The sequence below is a fragment of the Protopterus annectens genome, chromosome 5.part1 (assembly GCF_019279795.1).
Source record: "Protopterus annectens isolate FY-2018-M chromosome 5.part1, PAN1.0, whole genome shotgun sequence".
In the NCBI taxonomy this organism is placed as follows: Eukaryota; Metazoa; Chordata; order Ceratodontiformes; family Protopteridae; genus Protopterus; species Protopterus annectens.
The window spans coordinates 745,128,529-745,145,853 of record NC_056736.1 but is presented as its reverse complement, the minus strand read 5'-3'; the positions used below and the strand labels follow the sequence as shown (position 1 = coordinate 745,145,853).

At 36.8% G+C, this 17,325-nt stretch overlaps 1 protein-coding gene across 3 annotated transcripts in view; it reads left to right on the top strand.

The window, feature by feature from the left end:
* The window catches only part of LOC122803636 (mitochondrial uncoupling protein 2-like), a 205,270-nt gene that overhangs the window by 52,956 nt on the left and 134,989 nt on the right, over positions 1-17,325 (top strand). The window lies entirely within an intron of this gene.

The following is a 17,325-nucleotide window of genomic DNA, read 5'->3' as shown; positions in this document are numbered from 1 at the left end:
TTTGCCCGCATCCTAATGATCCATTCTAAGTCCTTATTTTCTACTCTGTTCCTAATTGCTCCTCCTCTTATCCCTGGTGGATCCAGTTCCATAACCATAAAGTTAAACTCATGTCCTACACCCATTATCTGAACATGCGTGGCTAAGGCATTCGTTTCAGCCTTTCTAGAGATGTCATAAAGATGCTCCCTTATTCAATCTCATAGCCTACGTGTTGTCATCTTTATGTAAAATGAAGAGCAAACTACACAGTAGCTCAAATAAACCAAATGTGTAGAATTACAGTTAGCTTTTAAATTAAAACTGCATTCTTTGCCTGTATCTGGATGATGAAACCTTCCTGTACTGTCCAAGCACTTACAAAAATTACATCTTTGGCATAGATGGTACAGTACCATGCCCAGAGCCTGTTCTAGTAGTAATATTATGTGGACTATGCTTAGGGCCACAAAGGAGTCTTTTTAAAGATTTCTTGTTTTTATAAGCATAGTGTGGAGTATCACCAACTAAGCTCCTAACTTGCTCATCTGCACAAAGGATGTTACAATTTTTCTTGAACACATCCTGTAGCAATTTAATGTTACTTGAGTACGTCACAGGAACCCACATAAATCTATCCATATGCCTTACATCATCAGCCACTCTATTTCTACTGGAAAAATAGCCATTCCTTCCCTTAGTTTATGTATCTGTGAGACTACCATATCAATTTCCTTCTTAGAATACCCTCTCTCAAAGAAATTTCTTTCAAGGCTTACCAACTCTTCTCTAAATTTACTCTCATCAGCTGTTAATCTTGAGACCCTTAGAGCCTCTTCTTTCATAACATTCTTAAAGATATGTTGTGGATGCATACTACTTCTTTCCACATATGCTTTTCTATAACATTCCTTCCTATAAAGCCCTGTCATATGTGTTTCTATAATATTACTTCCTATAAAGCCCTGCCTCAAAATCTCCTGATGTAGATCTATTAATCCTAACATCCAAAAAAAATCTAACATTGTAGCTGAAGTATTAGCTGTAAATTTCAAAAATTGTTTTGTTTTACTAATGTCCTCTAGAAAAGAGTGAAGACTAAGTTCATCCCCTTCCCATAGAAGGAAAAGGTCGTCCACAAATAGTCTGTAAAAGGCTACAGGATAACCTTTCTCTTCAGCTAAAATATTGTCTTTTTCTCAGGCAGCCATGACAATGTTGGCGTAGCTATTGGCACATGAGGTTCCCAGACCTACGCCATCACACTGTCGAAATAAACCCTTTTCAAACAGAAAAATTTTGTTTTCAAGGACTATCTCTACCAGGAAACATAAAAATCAATTTTCCTGGAATCATAAGTACCATCATCATGTAAATATCCTTTTAACAGCTCAATCCCTACATCATTGGGAATTACCGTAAACAGAGATTGCACACCCAGGGCTACCATTAAACAATTCCTAGAAGGTAGTCTACTCCCAACATGAACAAATAAGTCTCCCAAGAACTGTTTAGTATCTTTCAAAATACACCTGTTGTTACCTAATATGAGCCTCAAATAATGTTCAGTATATAATGATAGGGGCTCAGTAGCCCACCCCTCCTGCTGCTGTCGGCCTCATTGGGAGGTTAAACGGATCTTTATGTACTTTAGGAAGGCCTTGAATAATGGGAATCAAACGTTCTTTTACGACAAAATAATCATGTAGGCCTTGAGCGATGATGCGGCATTGTAGACATTCAAATAAACTATTCCTAATACACATAATACTTAGTTGAACATACTCATGTGTAACATTTTCATAAGCTATAGATCCATCCAACATTCTTAACATAGTCTCCTTTACCATTCATAATCCATGACCACCAAAGGACCCCCTTTGTCAGCTGGTCTAACTTGGCGTAGATTTTCCAGTGCTTTTTGTTCTTCTGCACTTAAATTGACAAAACATTTCGTTTTAACACAGTTATCATAGAGTCTATATATGTCGTTCAAACACATTTTCTCAAAGGTTTCAATAATACCATTATTAATAGGCATATAACTACTGGGTTTTTTATAAACAGTAGAACTAAACATATCCTTTTGGGAACTCTCACCATATTGTAATTTTAACATAAGTCTGTGTGTGAAAATTTTCAGTTCTATAACATTATCAGTCAGGGACATCTTATTAGCAGGTATGAAAGTCATACCTTTATTAAGTACAGTCAAGTTCTCCTTGGAAAAACTCTGTTTGGATAAATTCCATACTAGTGATCGTTTTCTCCCCGCCACATTCTCTTTATTAAAAAAATAATAAAAACCAAAACAGCAAACTTAGAAAGACCAAAGGAACAGGAGAATTCAAATTCCACCAAAGAACCAGTATAGCCACAGGACAAACAGAACTTTAATAGTGAAGCGCTTTTCGTCTGCTTGAAAGGCAGACTTCATCAGACATAGTGTAAAAAATACAAACAGGCGTTTTATATTCAAATTAAAAAACGTCACTAATTAACAATGTTAATTAGCTCATTGTACAATTCATGACATTTCACTTAGCGAACTGCCTCATTAGTACACTGTAGCTTAACCCCACTAAACTAAAGTAAAGTCAGCAATTCGTGGCCAAAACTATACAGTAAGAGCTAAATAAATCACTAAAATATTAAATTAAAAACAAACATACACCGAGTTGTGTCATCATGTATAGCATAATATCTTAAAAATATCAGGAAGGTACTAATGTAAATGGCAAAGTATCTTGGTGACAATGAAAGTACCAATAAATAAAAATACTTATATCCAGGTATATATATGAATTAATATAATGTGGACATACAGTAGATGTTACTTATAATAACTGTGTCCACATTAATCAATACCATAAATACCTATTTATGGCTTAAAAACCTATATACTAAATGAATGTCCGAAATTAGATATATTTAAAAATTAAGTTATAAATGAAGAATAAATTATTAAATAACAATTACCCTACCTTTTAAGACTCTTTAATTTCAATAAGCAACTGATAGAACAGCTGTCATTCAGGCCTGGGTAAGAATAAGCATTTAGTCTGATCTGCCATTTAAGTTCTAATTCTTCAAGTAACAACTGTGAGGGGGCACCTCTCTTAGTTTCCAATACCAGGTCAATGACCATGAATTTAAAAGTATGGTCACTAAATACTGTAATGTGTTTGGCCAGTGCATTTTCCTGTTTTTTCTTTTTTATTGCATATAGGTGTTTATATATGCGCTCCCGTAACTTACGTTCGGTCTTACCCACATAGAACCCTGGGCATTTCTGGCATTGGGCTAGGTAAACAACCATGCAGGTATTGCAATTGGCTCTACATCGCATGTCAAAACAACTTTTGTTTAAATAAAATCTATTGGACTCATATACATATTTACAATAGTTGCAGTTTTGGCATTTGTACATGCCTGGAGTTCGTGTGGAATTAGTAGAACATTAGAGCAATGATTTCATATTCTTGCCTCTCCTAAAAGTTATTTCCGGCTGCAACCTAGCTTGCTGTACACTGTAGAATTGTTTTAAATATCTCCCATTTTTCTTGATAATATCAATAAGGAAGTAACTATTGATATGCGTTAGAATTAATCTAGGATTGCTGTTCGGTGGTGAACTCTGAGTATTAGTGTTAGTAGGAAAGTCGGAGGTGGAATTAATGTTGTTCTCACCATGGGCAGTAATTTTCAAAATGGGTTGGTAAACACCTCCAACTCTTTTACTACTCACTTCTTTAACCAATTCATTTAATAAGTGAGAAGGATAACCCCTATGTAAGAACATGTTGGTTAATAGCTCACACTCTCTGTAAAAGGCAACATCTAAGCTGGTAATTCGGGCTGCTCTTACCAGTTGTCCTTTAACTACCAATCTTTTCTGGTAGTTAGGGTGGCAGCTACTATAATGTAAAAAAGAGTTGGAATATGTAGTTTTCCTATATATACTCGCTACATATGCTTTTAGTTCGTAATTTTTAACCAACCATATGTCTAAATATGCAATGGCAGTATTACTGAAAGAAGAAGTGAAATTTAGAAAGTCCGTGGAGGAATTGAAGGAGTCCAAAATCATTATACTTTCAGGTTCTTCACCTTCTAAAAGTATAAAGATGTCGTCCAAATAGCGGGTGTAGTATTTAATTTTCTCCATCAATATCTCATTATTGAAAACATACTCTCTTTCCCAGTAGGCCATAACCATATTGGCTATACTGGCTTCGCAAGGTGAGCCCATGGCCACCCCCACTTTTTGAAGGTAAAAATTGTCACCTAACATGAAATAGTTATTGTATAAAATTAATTCCAATAGTTCTATGACTAATGCAGTTTCAGTAACAGCAGCATTATGCCTCTTCAAGAATATTCCCACCCAATCAATAGCTATGTTTAAGGGGATACAGGTATATAAGTCTTTAACGTCGACTGTTAAGAAATTGTATTTAGGGTCGAAGTTAGACTCTCCAATTTTTGCCAGAAATGCCCATGAGTCTTTACATATTTGGTCTTCTTGACTCAAATATTTTTGTAGAATAACATCTACCAGTTTGGTACATGTATAAGTGGGTGAACCACGTCCGTCCACTAAAGGGCGCATAGGTGGATTTTCTAACCCTTTATGTATTTTGGGGATCCCGAATATGCAAGGAAACTTATGGTACACTGTAGTTAGATATTTATGTTGATTTTGTTGGATACGGCCTTCAGTGAACATGTCATCAAGGCATTCTTTTATAATATGATAAGCCCTCTTTGTTTCTGATTTTGAACTTAATTCATAAGACTCACTGTCCAATAGTCTGGACATTCGGTCAAAGTAGTCCACCTTATCAAATACCACAACGCCGCCTCCTTTATCAGGTTTACATATGCGTAAATTGTGAGTTTTCACAAATTCAATTAATTCCAATTCCTGCTGTGTAATTCCATCCTTCTTAATATAGTATAGTGATGGAAAAGCTTTTCTTAAATACAGTTCACACATATTCTCAAAACACTGAATTGATGGATGCAGGGGAGGATTAAATGTACTAGGTACCCTAAGTATATCATTATTAAAGTTATTGGAGTCACTGCCAAACATTACATTAAAGTTAAGCTTACGGGTATATAATTTAATGTCAAGTATAGTATTCACTAAGTCAAATTTTTGTTGCGGTACGTAGGTATACCCTTTTGCCAAAAAGTTTGCTAAATCGCTACTTATTGATACATCAGAAAAGTTATAAATGTTGAAATCACCAGTACTATTCTTAATTATTACCGGTTTCTTAGGTCCGATAACAAAATCCGCATCAAAAACAACACTGCTATTACTAAGATCGGGGTGAGAAACATTAGAAACATCAGTACTAGTAGAGTAGTGATCAATGTGCAAAGCTTCAGTGCCTACATTGTCACCAGTAGCAAGGTCAGCATTACAGTCATCAATATTTGTGTGGAAACTGTTATAAATGCTGACCGGAGGTTCTATCAAAGTCTGCGTTGTTTGGGTCTTAGAAAGTTCCCCTGATTCTGGAAGGGTTTGTTCCATTGCTTGGGAATTGCTCCCAAGCGATTGAATTCCTGAAAACCCTGTTGGTAGCCTGTAGTGGCAGATTGACCTCCATTAGCATACTGGCCTCTACGGTTCTGCAACCTCTCACTTCTCCTAATTGTTGGTTCAGGTTGTGTTTCAACATCAGTCAAATCTAGATCCGTTGTAGCAATAGCACTGGGCGGGGGACTAGAGTGGTTAAGAGTATCCCCGTTGTTACCAGTGCTAAAACTATGACCAATTTTAGGAGGCTGCCATATTTGGGAAGTTGCAGGAAGAGGGTAAGCCATACCTTGCTCATAGGCTTTACAGTCTCGGTCTAACTTCTTAATTTTGTTAGATGATAGTTTATTCAGATATTGGTCTATACTATTGAAGCAGCGACTATACTCGAACTTCTATCTGTCAAACTCTTCATGCTGTTTGATGTCACTGTCCAAAGCCGTTGCTTCATTAGTTAACTCATTCACCTATATACTGTAGTGTTTAATCATAAGGTCAAGTAAATCCGACCCTTGCTTATCGAATAACGCAATTAGTTCTTTATGGAATACTGAGTTAGGAACCAACCCAGTAGGATACTGAAAATGCCTTAGGCCTTTAGGTATCACTTTGCAAGAGAGACATTCTCTAAAATAAGATATTTCCAGTTGCAACTTCTTAATTTTAACTAGTATTTTGTGAAATGTCTTAAGTTTAAGTACAATGTCTGCAGTGTTATTTACCTCTTGTCCATTTGTATTAGAAGCCATCCGTTCACGGTTCACTGTGTTGTCACCCCTCGATAATGAAAAACCTTCAGAAATCCAGTTACCAAATATGGGGAAACCATTAGAGTTACCTCCACCCGTGTATGTATTAGGTCGTGGTAGCCCGCTAGTAACATCAGTGCTAGGAGCTCTTAATATTCCAGCTCTTGATAGTTCAGCGTTGTTGGACAAAAAGTTACTTAGAACTAGTTCCGACGCCCCGTGTTGGTTAAGATTCACTACTGGCGTGGGGCAGTCAGTTACAGCAGAATTCACAGTTGTCGGTGGTTCTCGCTCAATGACCTCATCAGCCTGGGACGCTGGTATAATTGTCTTTAATCCTTGCGTTGAGTTCGCTGCCATGGGGTAGGTTAAACTCGGTCCAGAGTTACCTGGCAATGCTATAAGCAGTTTGTTCATCTCTTGTTGTTGGGAATCCAACCGGTCGAGTCTCGCCCAAAGCGAGTCCATTCTTGTAAAAAGAGAGTTAAAGAAAGAGTCCTGATCCGGCATACCATCAACAGCTGGTGCTGTAGCCACAGCACTATCGCAGCTCCTCAGTAATGCTGGTGTAGTATTAGGCGAAAAATCCGTGACATTACTCACTGTTCCAGACGCCATAAACTAATAAAAACCAAAACAGCAAACTTAGAAAGACCAAAGGAACAGGAGCATTCAACTTCCACCAAAGAACCAGTATAGCCACAGGACAAACAGAACTTTAATAGTGAAGTGCTTTTCGTCTGCTTGAAAGGCAGACTTCATCAGACATAGTGTAAAGAATACAAACAGGTATTTTATATTCAAATTAAAAAACGTCACTAATTAACAATGTTAATTAGCTCAATGTACAATTCATGACATTCCACTTAGCGAACTGCCTCATTAGTACACTGTAGCTTAACCCCACTAAGCTAAAGTAAAGTCAGCAATTCGTGGCCAAAACTATACAGTAAGAGCTAAATAAATCACTAAAATATTAAATTAAAAACAAACATACACCGAGTTGTGTCATCATGTATAGCATAATATCTTAAAAATATCAGGAAGGTACTAATGTAAATGGCAAAGTATCTTGGTGATAATGAAAGTACCAATAAATAAAAATACTTATATCCAGGTATATATATGAATTAATATAATGTGGACATACAGTAGATGTTACTTATAATAACTGTGTCCACATTAAACTCTCTTTTTACAAGAATGGACTCGCTTTGCGCGAGACTCGACCGGTTGGATTCCCAACAACAAGAGATGAACAAACTGCTTATAGCGTTGCCAGGTAACTCTGGACCGAGTTTAACCTACCCCACGGCAGCGAACTCAATGCAAGGATTAAAGACAATTATACCAGCGTCCCAGGCTGATGAGCTCATTGAGCGAGAACCACCGACAACTGTGAATTCTGCTGTAACCGACTGCCCCACACCAGTAGTGAATCTTAACCAACACGGGGCGTCGGAACTAGTTCTAAGTAACTTTTTGTCCAACAACGCTGAACTATCAAGAGCTGGAATATTAAGAGCTCCTAGCACTGATGTTACTAGCGGGCTACCTCGACCTAATACATACACGGGTGGAGGTAACTCTAATGGTTTCCCCATATTTGGTAACTGGATTTCTGAAGGTTTTTCATTATCGAGGGGTGACAACACAGTGAACCGTGAACGGATGGCTTCTAATACAAATGGACAAGAGGTAAATAACACTGCAGACATTGTACTTAAACTTAAGACATTTGACAAAATACTAGTTAAAATTAAAAAGTTACAATTGGAAATATCTTATTTTAGAGAATGCCTTTCCTGTAAAGTGATACCTAAGGGATTAAGGCATTTTCAGTATCCTACTGGGTTGGTTCCTAACTCAGTATTCCATAAAGAACTAATTGCGTTATTCGATAAGCAAGGGTCGGATTTACTTGACCTTATGATTAAACACTACAGTATATGGGTGAATGAGTTAACTAATGAAGCAACGGCTTTGGACAGTGACATCAAACAGCATGAAGAGTTTGACAGATACAAGTTCGAGTATAGTCGCTGCTTCAATAGTATAGACCAATATCTGAATAAACTATCATCTAACAAAATTAAGAAGTTAGACCGAGACTGTAAAGCCTATGAGCAAGGTACGGCTTACCCTCTTCCTGCAACTTCCCAAATATGGCAGCCTCCTAAAATTGGTCATGGTTTTAGCACTGGTAACAACGGGGATACTCTTAACCACTCTAGTCCCCCGCCCAGTGCTATTGCTACAACGGATCTAGATTTGACTGATGTTGAAACACAACCTGAACCAACAATTAGGAGAAGTGAGAGGTTGCAGAACCGTAGAGGCCAGTATGCTAATGGAGGTCAATCTGCCACTACAGGCTACCAACAGGGTTTTCAAGAATTCAATCGCTTGGGAGCAATTCCCAAGCAATGGAACAAACTCTTCCAGAATCAGGGGAACTTTCTAAGACCCCAACAACGCAGACTTTGATAGAACCTCCGGTCAGCATTTATAACATTTTCCACACAAATATTGATGACTGTAATGCTGACCTTGCTACTGGTGACAATGTAGGCATTGAAGCTTTGCACATTGAACACTACTCTACTAGTAGTGATGTTTCTAATGTTTCTCACCCCGATCTTAGTAATAGCAGTGTTGTTTTTGATGCGGATTTTGTTATCGGACCTAAGAAACCGGTAATAATTAAGAATAGTACTGGTGATTTCAACATTTATAACTTTTCTGATGTATCAATAAGTAGCGATTTAGCCAACTTTTTGGCAAAAGGGTATACCTACGTACCGCAACAAAAATTTGACTTAGTGAATACTATACTTGACATTAAATTATATACCCGTAAGCTTAACTTTAATGTAATGTTTGGCAGTGACTCTAATAACTTTAATAATGATACACTTAGGGTACCTAGTACATTTAATCCTCCCCTGCATCCATCAATTCAGTGTTTTGAGAATATGTGTGAACTGGATTTAAGAAAAGCTTTTCCATCACTATACTATATTAAGAAGGATGGAATTACACAGCAGGAACTGGAATTAATTGAATTTGTGAAAACTCACAATTTACGCATATGTAAACCTGATAAGGGAGGCGGCGTTGTGGTATTTGATAAGGTGGACTACTTTGACCGAATGTCCAGACTATTGGACAGTGAGTCTTATGAATTAAGTTCAAAATCAGAAACGAAGAGGGCTTATCATATTATAAAAGAATGCCTTGATGACATGTTCACTGAAGGCCGTATCCAACAAGATCAACATAAATATCTAACTACAGTGTACCCTAAGTTTCCTTGCATATTCGGGATCCCCAAAATACATAAAGGGTTAGAAAATCCACCTATGCACCCTTTAGTGGACGGACGTGGTTCACCCACTTATACATGTGCCAAACTAGTAGATGTTATAATACAAAAATATCTGAGTCAAGAAGACCAAATATGTAAAGACTCATGGGCATTTCTGGCAAAAATTGGAGAGTCTAACTTCGACCCTAAATACAATTTCTTAACAGTCGACGTTAAAGACTTATATACCTGTATCCCCTTAAACATAGCTATTGATTGGGTGGGAATATTCTTGAAGAGGCATAATGCCGCTGTTACTGAAATTGCATTAGTCATAGAACTATTGGAATTAATTTTATACAATAACTATTTCATGTTAGGTGACAATTTTTACCTTCAAAAAGTGGGGGTGGCCATGGGCTCACCTTGCGGAGCCAGTATAGCCAATATGGTTATGGCCTACTGGGAAAGAGAGTATGTTTTCAATAATGAGATATTGATGGAGAAAATTAAATACTACACCCGCTATTTGGACGACATCTTTATACTTTTAGAAGGTGAAGAACCTAAAAGTATAATGATTTTGGACTCCTTCAATTCCTCCACGGACTTTCTAAATTTCACTTCTTCTTTCAGTAATACTGCCATTGCATATTTAGACATATGGTTGGTTAAAAATTATGAACTAAAAGCATATGTAGTGAGTATATATAGGAAAACTACATATTCCAACTCTTTTTTACATTATAGTAGCTGCCACCCTAACTACCAGAAAAGATTGGTAGTTAAAGGACAACTGGTAAGAGCAGCCCGAATTACCAGCTTAGATGTTGCCTTTTACAGAGAGTGTGAGCTATTAACCAACATGTTCTTACATAGGGGTTATCCTTCTCACTTATTAAATGAATTGGTTAAAGAAGTGAGTAGTAAAAGAGTTGGAGGTGTTTACCAACCCATTTTGAAAATTACTGCCCATGGTGAGAACAACATTAATTCCACCTCCGACTTTCCTACTAACACTAATACTCAGAGTTCACCACCGAACAGCAATCCTAGATTAATTCTAACGTACCATATCAATAGTTACTTCCTTATTGATATTATCAAGAAAAAATGGGAGATATTTAAAAACAATTCTACAGTGTACAGCAAGCTAGGTTGCAGCCCGGAAATAACTTTTAGGAGAGGCAAGAATATGAAATCATTGCTCTAATGTTCTACTAGTAATTCCACACGAACTCCAGGCATGTACAAATGCCAAAACTGCAACTATTGTAAATATGTATATGAGTCCAATAGATTTTATTTAAACAAAAGTTGTTTTGACATGCGATGTAGAGCCAATTGCAATACCTGCATGGTTGTTTACCTAGCCCAATGCCAGAAATGCCCAGGGTTCTATGTGGGTAAGACCGAACGTAAGTTACGGGAGCGCATATATAAACACCTATATGCAATAGAAAAGAAAAAACAGGAAAATGCACTGGCCAAACACATTGCAGTATTTAGTGACCATACTTTTAATTCATGGTCATTGACCTGGTATTGGAAACTAAGAGAGGTGCCCCCTCACAGTTGTTACTTGAAGAATTAGAACTTAAATGGCAGATCAGACTAAATGCTTATTCTTACCCAGGCCTGAATGACAGCTGTTCTATCAGTTGCTTATTGAAATTAAAGAGTTTTATAAGGTAGGGTAATTGTTATTTAATAATTTATTCTTCATTTATAACTTAATTTTTAAATATATCTAATTTTGGATATTCATTTAGTATATAGGTTTTTAAGCCATAAATAGGTATTTATGGTATTGATTAATGTGGACACAGTTATTATAAGTAACATCTACTGTATGTCCACATTATATTAATTCATATATATACCTGGATATAAGTATTTTTATTTATTGGTACTTTCATTGTCACCAAGATACTTTGCCATTTACATTAGTACCTTCCTGATATTTTTAAGATATTATGCTATACATGATGACACAACTCGGTGTATGTTTGTTTTTAATTTAATATTTTAGTGATTTATTTAGCTCTTACTGTATAGTTTTGGCCACGAATTGCTGACTTTACTTTAGCTTAGTGGGGTTAAGCTACAGTGTACTAATGAGGCAGTTCACTAAGTGGAATGTCATGAATTGTACAATGAGCTAATTAACATTGTTAATTAGTGACATTTTTTAATTTGAATATAAAACGCCTGTTTGTATTTTTTACACTATGTCTGATGAAGTCTGCCTTTCAAGCAGACGAAAAGCACTTCACTATTAAAGTTCTGTTTGTCCTGTGGCTATACTGGTTCTTTGGTGGAAGTTGAATGCTCCTGTTCCTTTGGACATTCTCTTTATTGTCATCAAGTTGTTGTCTTCCGTAGGCACCTTTCGTTTCATGCGTCCTCAGCTGTGTGACTTCCCCTGAAAATGGGTGGTCTGAATCGGATACGGTCAATTTAGAGACTGAGCACCAACATTCATACTCTGTATTGGAGCCTTATACAGCAGTTCATTCACTGTGCACCCACCATCTTTCCTCCTTGCACCGCCTTGTACTGAGTCATCAACTAGCTGTTTAGTAGTCTGCATCATAGTAGGAGGAGGAACACAGACTGGCAATGTTCCTTGGGATACAATTTCTCTGTAAAAGACCGTATCGCAATTATTTAAAGTGGAAATAGTTTATTTATTTCAGAAGTATTAGCCACAGGATTACCCGTGTTATTTCTCACAGTAATATCATTAGTAGTTTCCCTCGGCCGCGCAAATACATGGCCGTTAGCGAAGTCTAATAAATCCCTTTGCAATTTTTTCTTTTTGTAGGCAAGTAATTGTGACTCAAAAACAGTCATTGCATCTATTACTTGATTCATTTTCACATCAACCACCACATGCGGATACTTCTCATACAACTCAGTCTGTAATTTACTCACATTAGCAGCTAAAGCGTCTTCCTCTGGTTTAAAATAGTCAATGAGGAGACGCAGATAATTAAAACTTGTCTCTAAATTGATACGCTGCCATCTCAGTAAAAGATCTCTATAAGTAGTTCCATAAGAGGGCATATTTAATACATGAAGACCACGAGGTACAATCTTCATACTGATACAGGCTTCAAAATGAAACCTTTGCATCTGTAGACGCTTCACCTTACGGACATCATTTTCAAGTTTTAGAAAGTCTCTCAAGTCCTGTAGCATCATATTCACAGTTGATTTCTGGTGGATTCTCCGCTGCTAACATCTGAAAACTCAGGAGCGGATTCTCCCTGTTCTCAATTAACGATGAAATATCCCTATGCCTTGTTTCTTGGGAGTCATTCATGTCTGGTATAAAATCCAACTTGGGTACTCCAGCCATACCTTCTGCCATACCCCTGCAGCACGAACAACAAGTAATTTGTAGAAATCCAAAACAAACCAGTAGTGCAGGTAAAAAAAAAAAAAAATAACATCGGTAGCAAAACTTCAAGGCAGTATGTGACAGAAATAATGAACATAAGGTAAATATATGCATATTTTTCACTAAGGGTAGCAGTCTTTCTATTCGCCTTTGTGCTTATTGATGGAGTCTGGTGCAGCAGAAGAAACAGTATCGTGCTTTAGTATGATGTAATAGATATAGCACATGAAACGTTTTAGTATGATGTAATAGATATAGCACATGAAACGTTTTAGTATGATGTAATTGATATAGTAGATGAAACATTTTAGTATGATGTAATAGATATAGCACATCAAGCGTTTTGGTATGATGTAATAGCTATAGTACATGAAATATTTTGGTATGATGTAACAGATATAGTACATGAAAAGTTTTAGTATGATGTAATACATATAGCACATGAAACATTTTGGTATGATGTAATAGATATAGTACATGAAATATTTTGGTATGATGTAATAAATATAGTACATGAAAAGTTTTAGTATGATGTAATAGATATAGTACATGAAACATTTTAGTATGATGTAATAGATATAGCACATGAAACATTTTGGCATGATGTAATAGATGCAGTACATGCCAAGTTTGGGAGTAGTACAGGATTTACTCCCTTCTGGCTCATGGGTTTAATGCCTAGCCTTCATCCCCTAGATTCAAAGTATCCAGTTGGGAATAAATCATCTTATGACTTCTACCCTCTCCCAACAGGAATTATGCAATGCCTTGTTGGATAAGTACAAGACAGCCTTTTGGAACCTGAAGACTCTATGCTGACATAGAAAACTTCAGTGCTAGTGCTGTTAGTACTTTAAAACAACAAACTATGAAACTTACTGCTACAAGCTAGAAGTGTTTTTTGCAAGGGAGGTGCAAGTTTCCTTGTAGCCTCGATGTGGAGGACTGCAGACCCCCCCACCCTTATTTTTATATACTATGTCTGAGAAGGAGGAATTCCCCAAGATATAGCACTTCAAGATTTAGTACATATTTCTCTTAACTGCACTTACTTTTTTAAAATTTCAGAACTCGCAGTACAAAGAATTAAACTTACAACAGGAACCCAAAGTTGAAGGAATATGCAAAATGAAAGATGTGCAATCCCAAGGATCAGGAATGCAGAAAGATTTCATGAATCTTATTTGATAAATGAGACTAATATAATTCCCCATGGAAATATCATTGAACCGTGAAGTACTACAACCTTGGGGGAAGTTATGTTTAGCTGGGGAGCTCCAACATACAGAATATAGGATGGGTTTTACGTTTGCTGTCAAACTTATTCAAGAAAACAGACTTTGTGAATTTTGCTTTGTCAAAGTGTATTTTGTTTGTTTGTACTGAAGTCAAAGATAAGACTCCTGTTGCTTTACAGCAGAAGTAAATGGCTCCCTATTGAAATGTCAGCACTTTTACTGCTGAGCGCCAAAAAGTAAAAAAAAAGACCAAAAACATAGGAGACGAGTGAGTCTTAAATCGCTCTTCTCCTTACAACTTCTTTTTAAAGGGGAGGGGGGAAAGTCCCCCACAACCCCTGAACTTATGTATACCAACTCCAAGATCACCATACCTTGGAGAAAAGGGCATATTCTGAGACATGGCATTTGAGATTTGGCATGTATAAATCCAGTCTTTCAGCCATTCTTGAGCTAGTGGGTCCCAACATTTCAAAAGGTTACCGAAGTGAACACATGGTCATACCACTCAAATATCCCTCATTTTGCAGAATGTCCTTGATTTTAACTCATGCACTTGTTTAGTCCTTAATAAATGTTTTGACTTTCTGACAAATCATTGATTGATACGGTGGTTTCACTATGAGTGGATGAAAGCAAGTGGACAGAGATCGGAATCCCCAAACTGCATTCTCTAAAAACATCTTGTTAAAAAACAATTTTAAAGTGTTTTTTATTTATTTTATTTATTTATTTATTTTACATTTGTTTTTGTAGGGCAGCTAGTCTGCCTGCACCCCCCATTGTACCACACCACCCAAACTTATATATATATATATATATATATATATATATATATATATATATATATATATATATATATATATATCTATATATACATGAGTCTACTTGAGTTGGACGAAAGACCAGAAGATCGAAATCCGGAACGCCAAGACGAAAACAACAAAACCGCAGAACACTGAAAAGCGCAAAATTCCGATGTTAAAGGAGTTTGAATTAGTGCTTTTCGTGTTCTGCTGTAGGTAAGTGTGTGCGTGTGTATGTGAGTGTATTTGTGAGGGGAAATGCTGTGTATAAGTGTGTGTTGTGACTGTGGTGTGTGTGTGTGTGTGTGTGTGTGTGTGTGTGTGTGTGTGTGTGTGTGTGTGTGTGTGTGTCTGTGTGTGTGTGTGTGTGTGTGTGTGTGTGTGTGTGTAGGGACTGTACTGTGTGGGTTTGTGTTTGCCTTGTGTGTCTGTACGATCTCAGAGTTACAATATTAAAGAAAAGGGATGTGGGGGTGTGCAGGGGGGCTTGCCTCCCTGCCTATCATTAGTGTAGGGTGTTTTGTTTAGTAGTGTAGGGCAGTTGTATGTGTGTTTTTGTGTGTTATGTGCGTTTTGTAAACTTACGTGTTCTGGGGTTTCGTTGTTTTCATCTCTGTGTTCTGCATTTCGTTCTTCTGGCCTTTCGTTATTATGAAGTAGACTTATATATATATATATATATATATATATATATATATATATATAGATATATATGGGTCACTATCTGAATGTCGAAACACAGTTTATTGAAACTGTGTTTCGGCGGACACAATTTAGCAAAAGTGCATTTTCACTAAATGAGGAGTGGGAAGGTAAAGTAAGCATGCAGTTTGCATGCACCATTAGTGGTAAATCAACGTATAATGTTGCTTTACAACTAACGAAGCTATCGCTGACATCGTGGTACAGTGGGGATAAGGGAATATTCCCTTTTCCCCACTGTAGTGCAATCTCGGAGAGAGAATAATAAAGTAGGGGGTAGGGGGTGCAGGGGGGCTTGCCCCCCTGCATAACACTGTTTCATGTGGGGTTTTTATACATTTTTTTGGTTTTGATTTCTTTAGTGAAAGTGCATATTGTCGACAGTATGCACTTTCGACAATATGCACTTTCGCCAAAGTGTATTGTCAGAAACACGATTCAATAGATTGTGTTTGTTTTCGATAATACAACAGTGACCCATATATATATATATATATATATATATATATATATATATATATATATATATATATCAACTACATGGTTGCACCAACTTAAAGAAGGGGGAATTCCTCCATAAAGGGAACCATTTCTGGCACAACTCGTTGACAGTGATTTGCTATGGAGAAACTCCAATCATCGGTAAGTTGAAGCTCAGGCAGTCAAATCTTGAGAGTTCAAACTTCATCCAGCAGTAGGTTAACTGAATACAGTCAGTCCGTAATGCTATTAGAATTTCATCCGTCTTATTGTTCAGAATGTGCACATTGATACAAAATTTGTTGCTCTATTGACTTTTTTAGTGAATTACGATAATATTTAAAATTATTCCTGAAATCGAGCCTTTGTTTCATCTATTATTTTTGGCTTTGGCAAGAATTCTTGAGCAAAGGTATAACATGGCTTGTAGTGAAATTCAACAAACCTGATTTGCTAAACTGACCTTCATGAACACAATGAATCAAATTTCATCAACAAGCCTGTTTTGTTGAAAGGTAAAACAACATAACTCTTTCACTCTGATATCATTGCAAAGGGGGTACTTTTCTTTCCTATGAATATTAACAGACTCAGAGATTATGATGCAGTGGTGGCATTGTTGCCTCACAGCAAGAGGTTCTCCGGTTTGATTCTTGTCTGGGGTGCCTTTTGTGCGGAGTTTGCATGTCCTCCCTGCGTTCATGTGGGTTTCCTCCCATGTGACAAAGACATACATCTGGAGTGTTTCTCCCTGGGCCTCCGCTGAAAATTGGCTTTGTTCCAAGTTGGACTTTCCCAGTAAACAAATGTTAAATAAATAAAAAAATAATAAATTACTGCATTAATTAATGGGAGTATGAGTCTGGGGGGATTGAAAAAGGAATATATTTTTTTTTGTTTTGAAAATAATTTACTTTTGAAAAGCTATTTTCCTTTAACTGTACTTGACAAGGGTTCAACTCTGTGATTTCTTGTGTCACAAAGTATCATATCAGCTTGTTGATTTCTGGTGCCATAAAGTATCACAAAGATAAACTGGTCTATATTAATACACCGAAGTTTCAAAACTTCGAGTGTTCTAATATCAACCTGAAAATATCGAAG